General features: G+C 36.3%; 1 long non-coding RNA gene across 1 annotated transcript in view; it reads right to left on the bottom strand.

The window, feature by feature from the left end:
- Nucleotides 1–7,095: 7,095 nt before the first annotated feature.
- Nucleotides 7,096–18,037, bottom strand: part of LOC113927597 — a 53,795-nt gene continuing 42,853 nt past the window's right edge. Inside the window, exon 3 of the long non-coding RNA XR_003521676.1 lies at nucleotides 7,096–7,156. This is a non-coding gene — a long non-coding RNA (uncharacterized LOC113927597). The remainder of the gene's footprint in view (nucleotides 7,157–18,037) is intronic.

Raw genomic sequence — 18,037 nt, 5'->3', positions numbered from 1 at the left:
AGAGATAAGAAAAAGATTGCTAACTCAAGTTTTCACTTGTGCTATGTTACTTAAATCACAAATATGAAGGTGTACTCTCTCCATGTCTAAAGTTTATTTTACTGTAAATAGTTTTTTTCTCATGTTCCACTATAAATTTGCTTTTTTAGAAGTGTATCTGGAACTCAAAATGAAGTCTATTACATGTTCTGATTCCCACATTTTTTTATAAGAACATATCACCTTATCACAAAAACCAAGACATCTTTCCATCTACTCTGGAGAATTTTTATCTTTCAGTCTAAATTTTGTGTGTAGGTAGTGGGAAATTTGATGGAAGGGTGGCAGGGTTGGGGGTGATTGCAGGAGCTAATAATCAATATCTATTCAAAACTACATATTTCAAATCTCCCTAAGGCCATTATTCCTAAACTTTTGAGTAGGAATAAAACATTCACTATATTTTGGCATAAATTATAACTTCCATTGCAACTCTACCTTATAATTGTTTTTCAGAGGAATTTCCAACATCAAGCTATTCATGTATTACCATTGTATACCCCAATTCTATACAATGAATCAGGATTGACTGATTTTTTTAAGAAAAAAAACAGTCTTTAGCCAAAAACAATGAGGATATCTGAAATGAAAATTAAATATTTCCCAAAGTTTAGGATCAAGAATAGCGCAATAGTTGAAAGGATAGGGTAGTAAAGAATACCTTTTTTTACCTACATTTTATTTTTTCCATTTTTATAATAAATCTATTTTGCCAGTTGAACTGATCTAAGGTGATCAAGTATACTTCATAGTTACTTTTACCTACTAAGTTAGAATCTTTTCTACTAGGTCTTGTTTTTTCTTTCTTTTTTTTTTTTTAAGAGAAGTTTTTTTTTTTTAAAGATTTTATTTATTTGAGAGAGAGAGAATGAGAGAGAGAGCACATGAGAGGGGGGAGGGTCAGAGGGAGAAGCAGACTCCCTGCCAAGCAGGGAGCCCGATGCGGGACTCGATCCAGGGACCCCGGGATCATGACCTGAGCTGAAGGCAGTCGCTTAACTGACTGAGCCACCCTGGGGCCCACTAGGTCTTGTTTTTTCATCAGAAAGCTACCTAAATGCTAATTTAATCTTCCAAAGATGGAAATATACATATTGTAATATTTCATTTTTATGATTTTGGCTGGAAAGACCTTTACTCTGAAAACTATAAGACATTGTTGAAAGAAATTGAAGATGTCACAAATAAGTGGAAAGATATACCATACTCATGGATTAGAAGAATTAATATTGTCAAAATGTCTATACTACACAAAGCAATCTACATATTCAGTGCAATCCCTACCAAAATACCAATTGTATTTTTCACATAACTACAACAAATAAACCTAAAATTTGTATGGAACCTCAAAAGACCCTGAATAGCCAAAGCAGTCTTAAAAAAAGAAGAACAAAGCTGGAGGTATTGCAATCCCAGATTTGAAATTATACTATAAAGCTATAGTAATTAAAACAATATGGTACTAGCACAAAAGTAGACACATTTGTGGAACAGAATTGAGAGCCCAGAAGTAAACCCACACTTAAATGATCAGTTAATTCATGACGAAGCAGACAAGAATATACAGCAGCGAAAAGACAGTCTCTTCAATAAATGTGCAGCTACATGCACAAGAATGAAACTGGACCACTTTCTTACACTATACACAAAATAAACTCAAAATGGATTAAAGACCTAAATATAAGGCTTGAAACTATGAAACTCCTAAAAGATAACATAGGTAGTAAACTCTTGGACATCAGCCTTATAAATATTTTTCCAGATCTGTTTCCTTAGGCAAGGGAACCAAAACCAAAAATAAACAACTGGAACTACATCAAATTATAAAGCTTTTGCACAGTAAAGGAAACCATCAACAAAACAAAAAGGCAACCTGCTAGATGGGCAAAGATATTTTCAAATGATACATACAATAAAGGGTTAATGTTCAAAATATATAAAGAACTCCTACAACTCAACATCAAAAACCAAATAATCTAATTTGAAAATGGGAGAGGACCTAAATAGACATTTTCCCAAAGAAAACACATAGATGGCCACAGACAGATGAAAAGATAATCCACATTACTAATAATCTGGTGGTGCAGCCATCATGAAAAAAGTATCGAGTTTCCTCAAAAAATTAAAAAAAGAAATACCATACAACCCAGTAATTCCACTTCTGGATATTTACCCAAAGAAAATGAAAACACTAATTTGATAAGATATGTGCACCTCTATGTTTATTGCAACATTATTTACAATAGCCAAGATATGGAAACAACTTAAGTGTCCATTGATAGATAAACAAAAAAGGAAGATGTGGTACATGTATACAATGTATTACTGAGCGATAAAAAGAATGAAATCTTGTCATTCATGACAACATGGATAGATCTAGAGGGTATTATGCTAAGTGAAATAAGTCAGGCAGAGAAAGACAAATACCATATGATTTCACTTATATGTGGGATCTAAAAAGCCAAAACAAATGAACAAACAAACAGAAAACAGAAACAGACTCAAATATAGAGAACAAGTGGTGGTCACCAGAAGAGGGGGGGTGGGAGAGTGGGAGTAAGAGGTACAAACTTCCAGTTATAAAATAAAGAGGTCTCAGGGATGAAAAGTACAGCATAAGGAATATAGTCAATATAATATGTAATAACTTTGGTCACCAATAGCTACACTTATGGTGAGCATTTCGTGATATATATAATTGTGGAATCCCTATGTTTTACATCTGAAACTAATATAATAGTGTACATCAACTATGCTTCATTTTTTAAAAAATGGCAATGTGTTTTTTTAAATCATAACTAATTTTTCAGTAGAATATTTTGGATCTTCCAGATTTGTACCATACATATCCTGTATACACAATTTTGTATATACATACAATGTTATATCTATAATATATATGCAAATTCTATTTATTAGTTTATAACTGGATTAATAACTCCTCAAGAGCAATATTAAATAATAGCAGGGAAAAACTGAATTATGTGAGATGATAGATTTGTTAATTAACTATTATATAATCATTTCACAATATAAAAAATGTATCAGATCATCACGTGCACTTTAAACTTACACCATGTTATACTTACACAATGTTAATTATAGCTCAATAAATCTGGAAAAATAATGTCAGAGATATTAACCCTTCTTGTTATATTTCTCAATTAATGACAATACTTTGTTTCACCAATAAATTCTACATTTTAATTGTGTTGAAAGCATCTTTTTAATCCTAATTTATCAAAGTTTATTTTTCATCCAAAATGAATGTAAAATGTTATCAAATGAGTTTTTGAAAATTTATGAAAACTATTATGTAGCTTCTCCCTTTGAGTTCCTACTCTGAGGTATTTTAGAAATGGTTATCTAAATTGAAACCATCACTGTATTCTAAATTGAAACCATCATTGTTAGATTGTACTGTACTCTCTTTTAGAACCTAGTCAGTCCCTTCAACTTTTTCTTGTCTTCATTCTTAGTTTGATTTTTTTCTGAAAATGAGAGTTAAAATGTAATGCCTGCTTGCTATTTTATGTGCCTTATCTCATTTAATTCTCACAACCACCCTGAAAGTTAAATATAATTATCTTAAGTTTGGGAATTAGGACAGGAGATCCCATGAAAGTAAAGAACTTACTTCATGTCTAACCCTTGGTACCCAGAAATATCTCCTGCCCAAATCTAGGCTCACTCCAAGATACTGACTACTGAGCCTAGAATAAGGTCAGTGGATGTTAATATTTATTTCTAAGACTTCTTGGACAAGTTATGTGAATATGAACCCCACTGCTCTTACTTCCCAGTGGCCAAACTTCTTATCATTATGGCTGTGATGTGTACCCCTCACCAATGCCCTCCCTCCCATACACTCATGCCCACAAGAATATCTGTAGCTATAGGGAAGAAATACAGTGAAGCCAATAGCTTTTCCCCATGAAGACCAGATAACTATGGAAATACCTGATTGAAGTCTCCTTTCCCTTTTTAGTTCTTAGATTCTTGACCAGCACCTGCCTTCTTTTTCTTGCTTCTTCTTCATCTCTAACTGCCATCAGACCTGGCCCCTCTTGATCACATAAGAGATTGTTCATTCTTACCATATTATGGTACTAAGAAGTACTAACACCTGTTAGTTCTTTTTTTCCCCAATTCTAAGAGTTCCATCATCAAAGTTACCTTAATATGACATATTTTCAACTTTCAAGTTGAAATTCCAGGTCGAGTTCCAGAATGCCAGAAGTTGAAGCCAGTAACTAATGTACCCAAAGTCCACAAAATAGTGGACTACAAAGTTTGTTCCAAAAACGTTTGTTCAGGTAAATAAAAGGCAGAGCATAAATAGCTAATTAAGTATCAAACTTAAAGTAGGTGTTAGATTTGTGGCAAACAAAGGTAATATTTTATTACCTCCATCATGTTCATCAAGGTTGGAAGCCATTCCATGCACTTATTAAAAAAAATATTTGTGTCGGGGCGCCTGGGTGATTCAGTTGGTTGAGTAACTGCTTTCAGCTCAGGTCATGATCCCCGGGGCCCTGGGATCGAGCCCCGCATCAGGCTCCCTGCTCAGCGGGAAGCCTGCTTCTCCCTCTGCCTGTGCCTGCCACTCCCCCGCTTGTGCTCTCTTTCTCTCTCTCTGTCAAATAAATAAATAAAAATCTTAAAAAAAAATTTGTGTCTATGAGAAAGTGAATAAAAACACTTTCTAATCATCATTATTTAACTTTCTTTGAAAGGCAAAATTAAAATGGGAACTGATATATAATTACCTGATTTCTTTTTTTTTTAAGATTTTATTTATTTATTTGACAGAGAGAGACACAGCGAGAGACGGAACACAAGCAGGGGGAGTGGGAGAAGGAGAAGCAGGCTTCCCGCTGAGCAGGGAGCCCAACGCAGGGTTCAATCCCAGGACCCTGGGATCATGACCTGAGCCGAAGGCAGATGCTTAACGACTGAGCCACCCGGGTGCCCTAATTACCTGATTTCTAATTTGAGTGGAATGCAATAATCTGATTCTCAAACTTGAGGAAATATATAAATTTTCTTTGCCTGCACTGAGCTTCTAGAGACTGTTTCTATCTTGTAGGGTGGGGAGTAGGCCAGGGTAGGGTGGGGTTTTGGGGGGAGAATCCACAAAGGTAACAGACAGCTGAACAATTTAAAACACACAAGAAACTCCAGAGGAAAAAAAAGCCATGTACAAATTTCCTATTGATAAACAAATAACCCTATTTCTGTCACCTTTACATTTTTAATCATACACATATGAAGACTACATGGATTAGGGTCAACATTTCAAGGAGACGGGGTGATTCTCTTCTAGTTCCTAATTATTTGAGAACACAAAATTCTGCTTTGGATCACCAAGCACAAGACCTAGTTTAAGGAGTATTTCATGCAACTTCTCTTCACATGCACTGCTACAACAGTCATAGAGGCTAAGCATCTAGGACAAAGAAAGGTAATGTGGTAACAGGTCCTGTACCTCAGCATTTTGAAAGTGTCAGGTAGCAAATAAAGCATTAGGGTGGTGGGATTCTGAAAGGCATCCACCTAGAGTCCAGCAATCAGTACTGGTGCCTGTGAGCAAACCTCAGTAGAAGCTGCATAACAACAGCAAATCAAAAGCTTTTATTCAAAGCCCTGTGTTCATTCCAACTGTGTTCACTGAAAAAATAGATGCATAAAAATAGATGTATAAAACCCAACCCTTGCCTTCTAGGCGTTAACAGAGTGCAATTTGTAAATCTATCTCCAGGGCGCCTGGGTGGCTCAGATGGTTAAGCGTCTGCCTTTTGCTCAGGTCATGATTCCAGAGTCCTGGGATCGAGTCCCACATCGGGCTCCCTGCTCCTTGGGAGCCTGCTTCTCCCTCTGCCTCTCTCTCTCTCTGTCTCTCATGAGTACATACATAAAAATCTTTAAATAAAAAAAATATATAAATCTATCTCCACATACCTTCAGGTTTGGGGGGAACGCTGCTCATGCCATAAATGTAATCAACAATATCTCATGATGAATTACAGGAACAGTAGCGATAATACCAAGGTTAGCTAATTAATCAAAAATATTTTCACCAAAGAGCAAATTAGAGAAATAACTTTTTTTTTACTTTTTGCAATTTAAGAGTAGTTTACCATTTTGCACGATTGCACATGTCATCTTATAAATATTTTGAGTGGGAGGCATGTAAGTAAATATAACCCTATTAATATACATGTTCTAGTTAATTCACAGAAAATATGTATCGTCAAAAAGTGAATGTCCTCATGTCTTCCAGAAATCTAAATTCTCATATTTTGAAAAAAATTATTTTTAAATTGCAAAAGAACAAAAGATTTGGGGCCCAAAACAAGATACAACACACCGTCAAGTAGAAATAATAGAGCATATAACTAGGATTTCATTCTATTAGAAAGAACACAGTAATTTCTGTCTATTAGTAAGAAGCTGTGTGATCCACACAGGTCTCGTAGCTTCTGTGGGTCTCCTGGACCAGAGGAAGTTGGAGTTAGATCCGTTGGGTCTCTCCTAGCTCTTTCCCACTTCCGAATTGTATCACCTGTGGGACGTCATGCCTTAGTGCAGAGAAAATGGGGCTCAGAGACAAAGGCTCTGGGTTCCAGTCCCAACTCTGCAGCTAATTTATTTCATCACAGTAAAGGTCATTAGGCCTCAGTACCTACATGTATAAAATTAGGTAGTCAAATTTGATGATTCTTGATATTCCTTAAACGTCTGAAATTTTATATTGATGACAAATAGTGGAAGTGTATTTCAGGGTACATTGTGCATTATTGTGAGTCAATAGGGGGAGCTCTCACCTTGTGTTTCTAATGTATCCCACAAATGCTAGAATTTACATTACCTTAATTGCAAACATTGGGATGGATTATTTCATTACAATCAGGTACTTCTGAACCAGAGGAATCTCATTACCCACTGCAGCAATCCACTCAGCTGTGCCCCTTTAACTTCGAGAGCTTTTTCATCATCCATCAAAGCACACGTTTGTTAGTCCCTGTAAGCCATTGCAGAGTTGTTTTGTTTCTGTTTGTCTTCTGGACTCCAGCTCCAGATGAAGTTAAGGTTTACATTTGATTTGTATTCAAACCTATAAGAGTTAAAAGCAGCAGGAAAGGTTTATGGAGATTACAAAGCAAGAAACCATTTCGTTAGGTCTGCGCTTCTGTGGGTTGAATTTGCTACACACACAAGCTGACATGTGTACTTAAATTATTATTGCTCAATTATATATTTCAGGGGTTGGCATCTTTGTTCTATATTATTTTTTTTCCTCAGTGCGTTATATGTAATTTACGACCATAGCTCACGGACTATAAAAGCAGTTCATCACTGAATCTTTAGGAAGTTTGCTTTCTTTAATTGAAACAGATCTCTTTTATGTTAATTAGAATATGAAACATGGGTTGTTAACTGTTGGCTTTCAAATGAAACTCATACGTTAATGTTCAGGTAAAACGAAAATGAGACAACACAGTTTTAATAGATAGTTCTTCAATAAAGTTGTGGTTTATTTTTAGGATGGAATTTTATTGCTTACTGTGATTTATACCTACTTTATCTAAAGGTTGATGGTGGCCAACAAATAACGGCTCATATTTTTTGGCCATTTTTCCCTGAAAACATAACTACATTTTAAAATATGGAAAAGTAATTTATAAGGGAAATGAAAAAAGCTTACATGGAAGATTACATAAAATACATCTGTCTTTTCAAGCCATTGAGATATATAAACAACTCGTTAAAACCTTAAAATGCCAAGAGGAAGGACAAAAGATTCTTTTATTGCAATGAACTTTTGAAAATATGTCTTTTTTTTTACTTGAAAGGAGTAAGATTTTACTTCACATCTAAATAAAGATCTTGATTAAATGTGTGTGCGTGCTTCTATTTTTAAATAATATCACTTGAAGGCCATTCTTCAAAGGGATCAGTGATAGAGCAAAAACAAAGGAAAAATAAACATGTTTGGCAACCAAAACACTTTTTTCAATGCAAGTACAGGCTTTTGTTTTTGACTGCAAAGGTTTTTCTTTTTATGTCAAATGAAATTTTAAGATCACCTCTGAGTTTGGAACCGAATCCTTTACTGCCAAATCTGATTCCAATCCTTAAAATCTGTTTTTGTAATACTGCCAGCAATGCACTAACTTTAAATAGGTAGCCAGACATATTGGCAAAAAAATATACGTGGTTAATCAAATAAAACTATGTAGCAGTTTGGGAACAATCAATCAACTTTCAGAATCTTTTAAGTATGAAGCCCCTGTGAAGACATCGTGACTTCGCAGTGAAATACTGCGATCAAGCTGTATAAGCAGCTGCTTTTGAATTCATCTCCTTTGTTTTTAAGTTTTCATAGACCTTTCTTAACTATGAATTTTATAAGCTTTTGAAAGAAAAAACCTGGCAGGCCTACTACTTCAGCTAACAAAGCAACGAGAACCGGTAATATGGTGGAGGCTAAGCGCACTCCGAGAACTGCCAACTTGAACTTATCTGGTTAGTTATTACTGTATGGATTGCACTTGAAATGTCTTCTGATGACTGACGTTATTGTACTGAAAGGGAGCCTATGTGTGAAGAGACTGAAACACTTTGTATTGTGCTTCCTGACTTGATTATGACTCTTTTCAAAGAAAAGATGGCATCACCTAACAACACATCCTGATAACATTTTTCATTCTTTACAACATTTACATTTCTGTTATGGGAAACAATCATCTGTATCCTTTAACACATGCCAAGGCCAACCCCACAAGAATGCTACTTAATTAAGAGAAATGTTTTTGTTTGAAATCAGGAACCAAAGTTTCATTTTACAGATGGCTATTTATGAAAACATTCTCGCCCCATAGTTAAATTAGAATGTTTTCCTGCTTTTATTTTTTATGCATTCTTGTTTTTTATAATCATGAATGTAATTCATTGGAATTTTAAAACTTGAAATGCTAATGAACGATTTGGTTCTCTCAAACCAAAATGTTGGATCTGACCAATATTAAAACTCAATTTCTCAACACTTGAAAAAAAAAGTCCCCCTTCTTTTCGGTGGCTGAGGATAATTTTGTTGAATCTCAACAGTGGCTAATAGTATTAGCTCCTAACATACTACGTTTCTATGTAAGATTTCTGTGTGTGTGTGTGTGTGTGTGTGTAATGTGCTCCCATTTTATTGAACAGTCTTAGTGTGTTTTTTTCTCATATGTTTTATCAAATATCCTCTGATTTAGTCATGGATGAAAATCTAAAGATTATTTTTGAGGTGGAGATGAATATATATTTGGAAAATACATGGCTTACAGTGATAAAGTTTGTTTTTGAGCAATGTTCATAAAAGCATTGTAACAGTAGATGTAATGCTGATTTCAGAGCTAGAGAAAGTCAAAGAGTAGAAATTGAGAGTAGTTCATCATAAATAAAGGCAAGACAAAATAAGAAAAAGACTAAACCAATGGCTTATCCCATACTGTCCCACACCCAACCCTTGGCTGCCCTAACTGCTTCGTAATCTCTAAAGTCCACGACAGAAGCCTTCTCTGCCCAGATCTGAACACTCCCCTTTCCCCCCTTACCCCGGCCACACATTCCCCACCCATCCCACCTAGATCAGGGAACCCTCCTCTATGTGCTTTAATTCCTCTACAAGCACCTGTATCATCACACTTGCAAGTTTTATTTATCTGTTTAATAACATGTATCTCTTTGTCTCCAATTAAATTGTAATCTGGAAGGTAGCATTGCCCATTATCTTTATAGCCCCAGTGTTTCATGAAAGGCTTGCCTAGGATTCAAAGGCAGAGAATGAACAGCTAAATCCACTTTCCACCCAAAGACCTAAGTACTCGCAAGGTCAGACGCAGGAGCAGTGTTGGTTGGTTGGATGAGTAAAAAGCTAACTGCGTGAAGAGACATGAAGGCTGATAAAAGAATGACAGTCCAGTCATTCTAGGATCATGCAGTCGAGGTGCAGGCAGGAAACAGTAACTGAGTCACGTACAAATCAGGTCTGCAAGCTGACCCAGTGCTCAGCACCTGCCAGTTGGTAATCTGAAGGAATGGAAGTGCAGTGTTGCCAGAGCTTGAAACTTTTCAAATAATTGACAAATTTAGATATTTTTTTAATGTGAAATATGCCACATTTTAAATTATGGTTCAGTAGATTTTTTTAAAGATTTATTTGTGTAGTTTAGAGAAAGAGAGAGGGAGAAAGATGGATGATGGGGAAGGACAGGGGGAGAGGGAGAAAGAAACTCAAGCAGACTCCGTGATGAGCACGTTGGGGCTCGTTCTCAGGTCCCTGAGATCATGATCTGAGCTGCAACCAAGAGTCAGAGGCTTAACGACTGGGCCACCCAGGTGCCCCTATGGTTCAGTATTTTTTAAAAACACCCTATGAACCAAGAACAAGCCATAGATGGCAAGTGGGCCATCACTGCGGCCTCTAAGCAGAAAAAAAAATGCCATAAAGATCTTTATTGAATTAAAATGGCAATGGAAAATAATAAAAAACCTTCCTACCATATTGGAAAACTACATGTATATGTATTTTTTATTTACATTTGTTTATATTTATATTTAAATTTACACTCAGTCTTATACATAAAATTATACTTTCTATTTAAACTTTTATTTGAATGGATACATACATTGACATTTGTATTTATATTTATACGGCAGCGTCAGCAGGTGAGGGCTCAGAATGCGGAAATGTGAGGTCAGTTTAGATCTGGTTGGCATCTAGAAGAGGACAATTGTAAAAATGTGGGCCTTATTACTTGGGTTTGAATCCAAGTTTGCAGGCAGCTTGTTTTTCTGACCTTTAAAACCACCTCTGAATCTCTGTGATAAACACAGAACTAAGCTGAGAAGAAAAGGTATTTACAACACCACCTTTGGATAATTTTAAAGCTGCTCAAGTATTTTTGCAGTGACTGGAGGGGATGGAATGCTGGGAAAGTAACAGTGCTGGAAACAAAGCTGACTGGTTTTATCTCAACTTTTTATATCCAACTGAAGCACACTTCACCTGTGAATAGTGATTATTAAGTTTCTTTCAAGGGAATGGGGCCTATAATTCATGAATGCTGCAGGTGTGAACACCTACCTACAAGCCTTTTCTCTGAGTGAAAGAACGTTAATCATTATTCATGGGTGAGATAGTCCATTTATTGCACAGCAGAGAAAGAATTCCTTTTTCATCTTCTTAAAACATGAGACCTTCAATTTTATAAGCTTTACAACAATAAAAGATTCCCTCTTAGAATTATGTTTATTAGGGTTCTTCTTACCTCATGCTTGTTTTTTTTTTTAAATACTTGCTTTTGTGTAAGTTACTAAAATGTCAGTGAGAATCTGTGGTTAAAAATAACAATGAATTAGTTAATTATTCAATAAAATTTCCAAAGACATCGGTTATTCTAGACCAACATTTATATCCGTGAACAGAGAATAAATCCCATTGAAATAAAATCCAAGGGAATGGTTATATTGGATTTTATTTGTATCAAATGTTGGTTGAAATAAGGAAATCATTGGCTGGAGCTTAGAAACTTTTTGATTTGTAGAGATTCTATTTTGTTGTGAAAATCAATTGACAGTGTACATTCATAAATATTATATTATTTGACAAGATTTTAGCTAATATTCTCTTTTAATTCCTTGCTTCATACATGTCACCCTTTTTCTATTCATTTTTTTAAATATATAAAAATACATTTAAAATATATATGTTTTACCTAGGTATGGCTAGTCTTGTTTTTGTTGTCGAGCAACAGAATGTATATAATATAAATTCTTGCAGTTTATGTGGGCATTAGATTGATGCTGAAGACAAATCAGGTGTTTTCTGGTTTTAAAGCATTTTTCCTTTGTCTTTAGCACTTTTTTAAATTGTGCCAGTTTAAAAAATAAATAAATAAATAAATAAATAAATAAATAAAACTTTATTACCTAACCAGATTATACTCAGAATATATGCTGAGTAGCCAAAGAGATTATTTTTTCCCTATTGAGGACAGATTATGTATATGACATAATAGAGAATTTCAGTCTTGTCAGCCAATAGTTGCATAAAATTATGTGATGTTGAAAGAGAAACTATAATTACTAATTTGACAAATGTAACAAGTAAATGACTGCTTTATTCAATTTAAACATGTTATCTACTCATGTGGCAAAACCAAAACCTAAAGTGGGAACTGTTTTACTTGTGGCTCAGATGGTTAAGTGTCTGCCTTCGGCTCAGGTCATGATCCCAGGGTCGTGGGATCGAGCCCCGCATTGGGCTCCTGGCTCAGCAAGGAGCCTGCTTCTCCCTCTCCCTCTGCCTCTCTCCCTGCTCATGCTTTCTCTTCTCTCTCTCTGTATCTCTGTGTCTCAAATGAATAAATAAAATCCTTTAAAAAAATTAAAAAAAATAGACAACTTAAAAAAAATAAAATAAAATAAAACAAAAAGACACTGTAATCCTAAATTTGGTCAGAGAGAAAATAGTGAGGTTACAGTTTATATTCATCCAGAAAAATAGACAAGATTTGTTCTGTAGCTTAAATCTATAGAGATTTTATGTTGGAACTAGTCTCAGTAAGTAGGAAGCCCAACTAGATTATTTTTTTCTTTCCTTTTTTTTTTTTTACCTTATTTGGAAATTTTCTCCAAATATTAGCCAATACATAATTAAAAGTTTGGACGATTAGTGAGAAGATTATCAATTCTTTTAGGAGGAGGATGAGAAATTTAGTCACCATAATTTCAGGAAAGCATTCCTTTTTCATATATTGGAAAGACTCGAATCTTAGCCTCTTCTCCCTCGGGCTTGGGGTAAGACATTCATTTAATATCGTGGGGGAGAAATGGCCTCCCATATCTTATCAATCATCAAGGTAAAGAATTACAAGGTAGTCCTTATGGCTGTGTCCCCCGCAAGGACCTAAAGCCAGAGACAACTCATAAATCATAAAACTATCAGCCAATTATTCCATAATGTGTTTCTATTTGCTAAGCAAATGTGCCCCTGAGAATGTGTAGAGAATTGAATCATCTTCCCCAAAGCCAAAGATAAATCGGGCACTGCAGAGCTACTCATTCATCAACTGCAATATAAATATAATAGCTTCAAGAGAGCCATCTTAAGAGTCAAGCTGACCTCTGACTTTTCATATCTAAGTGGCTTCTTGGTGCCCTTACTGGACTGTGATGGCTTCCTCCCTAAATATGCGGTGCAACTCCTTCACTGCATCCTTGGTGACATGAAACATGTTTACTGCCTCTTGCTTGCCTGCTCTCCTTGGCGGTGTGAACTGAATCTATTTTTAGGTCCTGCCTATTCTCCAGAATGTCTCAGCGTTGGCCTATGAGAAGACCACTGTCCAGGTTGGGGTGTTGTCAGAGCACCCCACCCGTGTATCTGAGGTACACTTTCCCACTCACCGAAAAACCTACTTTCCACAAAAAAGCAAACTCTAGAAGAGAAGACGGATTTCCTTGTTACGTCTTTCCAAGCTTCATTAAATCCTGACACAAGTGAACTGGATTATTAAATTTAAACGCTCGGTCTGTATTTCTCCAGAATCATAGGAAGAACAGTGCTGAACTGCTTCCCCAACAACTTTCTCAAAAGTGAAGTAGAAATTGCTCTCAAATGCTAGTTATAAATGTGTAATCTGAACTCCAGCCACTCCACAGGGCTGCAGAAGAATTTACGATGTGCTAAATATTTCCTTTGTTCTTCCCAGTGGTAGCCTGCTGTAGCAATTAGAAAGCAACTGACTCCACATGTAAACTGCTAGAATTTTCTAAAGAATTGTTGATAACTGTTCAACAGGCTCAGTGAACAGGATTTTCTTATTGTGCAGAATTCTGATTTTTTAATTTCCTTTCAAGGTTGTATTTTCTGAAATATTTTCTAAAATTTTCTCCCTTTTCCCCTGGTGCATTTCCATTGCCCCTTACAAGGAGGGAGGAGAGGTCAAGATGACGGCTATAAACCAGCGCAAGTCCAGATTCTCAGACTCCTAACACTGCAATGTTTTAAGCCTTATAAAGGTCCATTGTGTTGCTATCAAAAACACCTCTGACCTCCTCTTTCTCATTTTCATAGAAAGTGACAGCCCAGTCCCATCCTTCATAAAAAGGAAAAAAAAAATCTGCCAATACCATCCTTCTTCAGAAGCCAGACACTATTAATCATCAGCAGGAGGCAGTATGGCTTCAATTAGCTACATAGTGTACAATAAATTCTCAGTTATTCAATGTGTGTGTGTGTGCGTGCGTGCGTGTGCATGCGTGTGTGCGTGCGTGTGTGCATGCGTGTGTGGTGGGCTCACTCAGTGCTGGGCACTTTTTAAAAATGCTTTTCACATATTAATTCTATGAGGATGTACTACCATTATTTCCATTTCAAAATTGAAAAAGTTTAAGTATCGAGAAGTTAAATAACTTGCTCAAAATCATGTAGCTAATTAGAAGCAGGACTAGAAATGGTTTCACAATGAAGGCCTGTGGTAAAGAGGGCAAATGTTTTTGAGAGGCAGAGTGACAAAGTGGTTAAGGAGGAGATTGTGACATCAGTCACTCAGTTGCTATGTAATTCCAGGCAAGTCCTGAGTCTCTGTGCCTCAGAGTCATCATCTATAAAATGGGGTAATAGTAGTACCCAACTCACCAGGTTTTCCTGAAGATTAAGTGAGTTAATGTATATTAAGCACTTAAAAATGTGCCAGGTATACAATAAGCACAATGTAGAAGTTTTTTCTTTTTTTTTATAATCCACACTAAGAATCTAAGAATAAGCCTTGAAGAACAGCGGAATTAGCTGCATCCTTACCTCTATTCTTTGTATTTAACACCACACACTGAGCCAGTTGCAAGAGATCTGAGAAGAATTAGACACTGTATCCAACCTGAAGTGTGTCATGGTTTCATAAAAAAGTATTATACATGTGATAACACATGATGTTACTTTTTTTTAATGGTCATGACAATATTATGAACACCATTCAGAAGGGGAGTAGCATGTTTAGGGAAGGTGTCTTGAAATGTGTAGACATACCTAGTATTATGAACATGAGTAAAACGTGTGAGATAGGTATTGAAGGAAGAGTAGAAGTTAGTCATAAATGCAGTAGAGAAATTGCAGGAGTGGGAATAATATAGGCAAGGGCAGAGATAGATGAAAAGGTGCGGTGAATGTAGGCGCTGCTTGGTTACAGTATATGTGTGTATTTGGATATAGACCAAAGGGGGGGGGGAGGAAAGACTAGACCTTCAAAGACTGATTCACACACAGCTGCTAGATCACTCTTGCTGAAGGGCAGTTCTGTTCAAAACCCTCTCCTATGACCCTCTCCTAAGCCTCCAACATTTCCCCACCATTCTAGGTTGAATCGTGCCCCTCTAAAATTCTTACGTTGAAGCCTTTACCCCCAGTACCTCAGAATGTGACCTGATTTGGAAATTGAGTAGTTATAGATACAATTAGTTAAGATGAGGTCGTACTAGAAAAAGGCAGGCCCTAATCCAATATAACTGTGCTTACAAAAAGGAGAAATGTGGACACATAGACAGACACACACAGGGAGAATACCATGTAAAGATGCAAGCCAAGGAAATACAAGGATTGCTGGAAAACCACCAGAACCGGGGCACCTGGGTGGCTCAGTTGGTTAAGCAACTGCCTTCAGCTCAGGTCATGATCCCAGGGTCCTGGGATCGAGCCCCGCATCGGGCTCCCCGCTTGGCAGGAAGCCTGCTTCTCCCTCTCCCACTTGTGATCTCTCTCTCTCTGTCAATTAAAGAAATAAAATCTTTAAAAAAAAAAAGAAGCAATGTGATATATTTAAAAAGAAAGAAAGAAAGAAAGAAAGAAAGAAAGAAAGAAAGAAAGAAAGAAAGAAAGAAAGAAAGAAAGAAAGAAAGGAAACCACCAGAACCTGGGAGAAGAGAGGTCTAGAACAGATTCTCCCTCACAGTCTTCAGAAGGAAACAACCCTGTCAATATCTACATCTTTGACTTCGAGCCTCCAAAACAGAGGCAATGAATTGCTGTTGTTTAAGCCACCCAGGTTGTAGTATTTTGTAATGGAACCTCTAGCAAACAAATACACTCACCAGTACAACATAAAGACTACATTTCTAATATTCTTCCTAAATTTCCTATAATAATTGGTAAAGGTAGTAAAAATGAATAGGGAGGTAACAGGATTGCACCTACACTAGCTCCCTTTCTGACATTCTGAACTGTAATACCGCCTTCCTGAATTAATGTAAGGCATTATAGCACTTAACCACTCTGAAAACACATGCCTAATATTCCATTGTATATATATACCACATCGTCTTTATCCATTCATCTGTCGATGGACATCTTGCCTCTTTCCACAGTTTGGCTATTGTGGACATTGTTGCTATAAACATCGGGGTGCACATACCCCTTCGAATCCCTACATTTGTATCTTTGGGGTAAATACCCAGTAGTGCAATTGCTGGGTCATTTGGTAGCTTTATTTTCAACTTTTTGAGGAACCTCCATACTGTTTCCCAGAGTGGCTGCACCAGTTTGCATTCCCACCAACAGTGTAGGAGGGTTCCCCTTTCTCCGCATCCTCGCCAACATCTGTCGTTTCCTGACTTGAGACAAACCATGAGAGACTATGGACTCTGAGAAACAAACTGAGGGTTCTAGAGGGGAGGGGGATGGGGGGATGGGTTAGCCCGGTGATGGGTATTAAGGAGGGCATGTATTGAATGGAGCATTGGGTGTTATATGCAAACAATGAATCATGGAACACTATATCAAAAACTAATGATGTAATGTATGGTGATTAACATAACATAATAAAATGAAAAAAATGAAAAAAAGCCATATGCCTAATTCTCTTGCATCCTTGCATTTATTCTTAATAACTTCTTAGAACTAGAACTAGAATATATTTCCTGTGCCTCAGAATTATGACTTATATTTCTACTCATTCTCAAATATCAAGCTGAAATGTCCCCTCCTATACAAAGCATTTCTCTAAGGTTGGCTCTTAAATTTTATTCTTCTTTATGTGGTCTCGTATATTGTCTTGTACCAGACAAATAGCAAAACTTCTACTTGCCTTATGCACCAAAGGGATTGTTAAATTCTTTAGAGTTGGGTATTAGGTACCTTACTGTTCATTTCTTACATGAATTATTATGGTATTTGACATAAGGTAAGTGATCAGTATCTACATATCCATTGTACTTTAAATTGAAACTGTACCAAACACAATTAGTAATTTGTAAAATGGGTTTAGTTCTGCATTATTGTAATCGTCCTCCAATTACAAATATGTTGTTCTACGTGACATTGTCCCTCATTCACTGATAGTCTGTTGCTTTAATTGTATAACAGCTGTTTGAATGTCCTCATGTGCTGATTCTATCATCTTTGTCATTGCTGGGTCTGTTTTTATTGATTGATTTTTCTCTTCACTACAGACTGTTTTACCCAGGTTCTTTGTCTGGTTGGTAAGTTTTGATTAGATGTCAGACATTGTAAATTTTGTTTTTCTGGTGCCAGATTTTTTTTTCTTTAGTCTTTATTATAGCATACAGATACATTTTGGGGGGGAATCAGTTTCAACATTTGCTTTTAAGCTTTGTTAGGATGGGTACACACCAGCCTCTAGTCTCAGGGTAATTCTTACATTCACTACTGAGGCAATACCTTCTAAGGATTTTATGCCTCATGTACTTGGTGTTCGAATTATTGCTGAGAATACAACCTATTCCCAGTCCTATATGACACTTGGGTAGATTTTTCTAGATATTTCTTTACAGTAGTTCTTCTTCTGAATTCAGGTATTTTCTTCTCATGTGTCCATATTATTCAGCCAGAAATTTAAGGGAGCACATCTGTAGATCCCTGAAGTTCTCTTTCTGTCCAGATCCATTTTCTCTGATTCCACTACTTAAATTCCAGCCTTCTTAGATTCCCCAAATT

Source organism: Zalophus californianus, chromosome 7 (genome assembly GCF_009762305.2).
Source record: "Zalophus californianus isolate mZalCal1 chromosome 7, mZalCal1.pri.v2, whole genome shotgun sequence".
NCBI lineage: Eukaryota > Metazoa > Chordata > Mammalia > Carnivora > Otariidae > Zalophus > Zalophus californianus.
This window is presented reverse-complemented; position numbering and strand designations above follow the sequence as displayed.